The sequence below is a fragment of the Myotis lucifugus genome, unplaced genomic scaffold, assembly GCF_000147115.1.
Source record: "Myotis lucifugus unplaced genomic scaffold, Myoluc2.0 scaffold_316, whole genome shotgun sequence".
In the NCBI taxonomy this organism is placed as follows: Eukaryota; Metazoa; Chordata; class Mammalia; order Chiroptera; family Vespertilionidae; genus Myotis; species Myotis lucifugus.
Window position 1 is genome coordinate 876,153 of NW_005871364.1, and position 3,385 is coordinate 879,537.

Here is a 3,385-nt window from a genome sequence, read left to right on the forward strand (position 1 = left end):
CAGCGTGTCCAAAGGCCACAGCGAGGTCACCTCTGGGACCCGAGCGCAGTGCTCCCCCACGCAGGAGAGCCTTCCTGCTGCCGCCCGCTGTCAAGGGCAGGCCCCTCCCGCCACGTGCCCGGGTCCAGGCGTGACTCGGAGTGTCCCCACGCCCCCCGTGGCGGCGCACAGGTGAGCAGCCCAGGGAACAGGCAGGGTCCGACAGGCGGCCGAGCGCTGTCGTCGTTGGCTGTGCTGGATGCCAGCGCTGGAACCAGTGGCCAAAAGCCCCGGAGATTCGAGGTGGAGGTGGACGTGGTGCGAGGAGGGTCCCGCCCTGCTCCGTGCTTGTCTCAGGGTGCCTGCCAGTCGGCAGAGCCTCGCACACGAGGCCGCCGACCCTGCCTCGTGCCCGGCTGGCCTTGGCGCTTGCCGCTGTGAGTCCGGCCGGGCTGGGGTGCACCAGAGTGAGTACAGGACTAGAGGTGTCCGCCAAGTCCTCACCAACCTCCACGGGAGGACCATGTCAGTGGCTGGTGGGCAGGGGAGCCCTCACTCGAGCCGGGATGGCAGGCAGCCTTTTATTAATGACACAGTGACAGTAACGTCAATGATGGCTGCCACCCACTGCGGGCCTAACCGTCTCCTCTCCAGCGGGGCCGCTGGCTCTTGTCCCCAGGATTTCCGTGAGCACTTGTCAAGTTAAGGTGCCTGGTTTGTCCTGTCTGCCTGGCACCTTTCCCGTTTTAACCCTGAAAGTTCAACATTTTGGGAAAACCTCCCCGTCCCAGGCAAACTGGGAAGGCTGGTCACCCTCTTCTCAGCTGAGTCAAGGACAGAGGTGGCCGGGTGAGGGGATGAAGGACAGGCTTGGAGCCTTAGAATCCCCATAAATGCCAGCTTTGGGGTGTTAGATACGAACCATATAGAAGCGAGCCGGCCACGTACCCAGCCCAGCCCTGGGTGCCCAGCAGGTCCTGGGGAGGGTCAACCCCCCCCCACACACACACCCTCAGCCTGTTGGCGCCTCCCACCCCCTCCCAGGACCGAGCCCCCACCACACCCCACAGCTGCAGCCATCTTTACAAGTACGTTTTTATTGAAAATAAAAAAGGCATGATGCTTTCTTCCCCGTAATTAACAAACAGCCCCCCCCCTCCAAAAAAAAACGCTGCCGGTCCTACTTCGTGTGCAAAGTCTCAGCATGAAATCGACATCATGGGCTCCTGGGTGGACAGATGGGCGCCCACATGCCCACTGAGACAGAACGAGGCCAGGAGCCGGCTTCCAGTGTGCCCGGCACAGGTAGGAAGGCAGGTCGCAAATATTTACACTCATGCATTAGGAACCACGCAAGTCACACTGCACGGGTTCGTAGAGTACAGTAATTTTGCTTATATATTGGCATCTCTTTAAATATATATAACTATATATGTTTATATTTTTATAGCCACTAGTCTTTCTTCCAAAACTTGCTTTAGAACAGGGGTGGGGAACGAGCCAGTAAGGCCCGCAAAACCATTGGGTGTGGCCCTGCCAAGGCATCAGGGGTGAGTTAATTAAATGTTTGGCCACATAGAGCAGGCTCATTTTCACGTTGATGATTTTGGATGGCCTGTGAACGACGTTGTAAATATCCAAATGGCCCTGGGCGGGGAGAGGGGCGGGCGGGGAGAGGGGCGGGGACCTCCCACCCCTGACCTAGAAGCTCCTGCGTTAACACCTGAAGACTCTGGGAGGTCCTATCTGCCATTCTAAAGCTGGGCTCCGCCAGGCGACATGGCTGGAAAGATCTGTTTGAGAGAACGCAGAGAAGGAATGCGTCTCGTTCTCGGCCTCCACATCTGGAGGAGGCTGAGGACGGGTCTGTTTGGGAGCCACAGGCACGTTCCTGACGTAAAAGTTCTAAGCTCGATGCCAGGCTGGTGCGGCTGGATGGACGCTTGTCGCCTAAGCTAAGATCCGCGGGGCTCTCCCGCTGCACCCTGAGAGCTGTCTCCCAGACTGGCTCTTGGGTTGGGGATTCTCAAAAAAATCCTTAAAAAAAACCCTCTTCTCTTGTTTTCCCTGCACACCCCAGGGAAGAGATGTGACGAACCCAACTTGGGGGAATTTGCTCTCCACGGTTAGCTTTTCAGAGCTCTGGCTGTGTCCCCAGGAAGGAGACAGGGGCCCCCAAAGCCTGGTGGATGGTTCGCTGGGGGTCGGCAGATTAGACTAATTGCAAAATCTGGGCTTTTAGGTTTAAGTCAAGGTCAGGGAAGCTGGGATCAGTGGGTCTGCCTGCCCCCCTTGATCCTCTCCATGACCCCTTAGCCAGGATCCCCCGCTCTGGCCGAAGGTGCCCCTCCATCACTTCTGAGCTCAGGGTGGCATGTGCTCAGGGCCCAGGTCCTGCTAGTCATCTGCTCAGGGACCAGACAGGGGACTCAGAGGTGGTGCTGCCGGTGCGGGGAGTGCGCTGGAATGGGGTCTGCCTGCTGAGCACCCACATCCTCTGGCCTGTCTGTCACCCAGGGGTGCATCCCCGGGGAAAGTGATGGCATCCAGCAGGAGAACTGGGAAGTGCTCACCAGGCCGGGAGCAAGAATGAAGGCCACGGTGGCACCGTGCCATGCTGGGGTGTGCAGGGAAAGCAAAACCAAATCTAAACCCCAAGCAAATCCTCGCACAGAAGGGAAACTGGGAAGAAACAACCCTTCGTGGGATCCCCGGCCTATCCTCAGCCCGTCCCCGCTGACCTAGAGCAGGACAGGGTCAGGGTCAGGGTCAGAGCACACTCACCTCTGCCCTCTGCTCTCCCAAAGACAGCGAGCGGAACAGACAGCTCAGTGGGCACAGGACTCCGGCCAATGGGTGTGTCAAAGTTTAGCCCCAGTGGGAACTGGATTTCAGTCTGTCCGTCTCACCTCGATGTGAAGGTCTCACCTGCAGCCCCAAGCCCTCCACGGAACCACTGGTGGTTTGGGAGGTGGACTGGGTCCACCCGCGTCGCTGCCTGGCCAGACAGCGGGACCATTTAATGCGCCTGGTCCCTTCCTAGTGAGGGTGCGGTGGTGAGGGAACCGCGGGTCAGGGGCGCTCTCCCAATCCACCAGGGGATGCAAACCCACAGGGCCACTGGCTCCCCGGCCGAGTGATGTGCCCACAGGGGTGGGTGGCCTCCTGGGCAACAGGCCTGCAGGGTCCCTCGCCTGTCACCCCTTTCCTTCCCTTCATCCACCAACCACTGTGGAGGGTTCAGCACTTTTAGACCCTAAAGACCTCGGGAAAGAGACTCCAGGGAGCCACTGAGGCACGCCATCTCCTGGAAGAGGGGAGGCTCCGAGTCCCCGGTCAGGGCTGCAGGGGAGGAAGCATCGGGGAGAGCCAGCGCCAGGCCGCTCGGCCCCAGCCAGACGCCCCG

General features: G+C 59.6%; 1 protein-coding gene and 1 long non-coding RNA gene across 5 annotated transcripts in view; both read right to left on the reverse strand.

The window, feature by feature from the left end:
• The window catches only part of PRIMA1 (proline rich membrane anchor 1), a 95,342-nt gene that overhangs the window by 54,608 nt on the left and 37,349 nt on the right, over window positions 1–3,385 (reverse strand). The window lies entirely within an intron of this gene.
• LOC111828272 lies at window positions 1,057–3,319 on the reverse strand. The gene is made up of 2 exons (XR_002832084.1): window positions 1,667–3,319; window positions 1,057–1,626 (listed from the first exon to the last, which is right to left on the reverse strand). It is a non-coding gene; the product is annotated as an uncharacterized LOC111828272 (long non-coding RNA).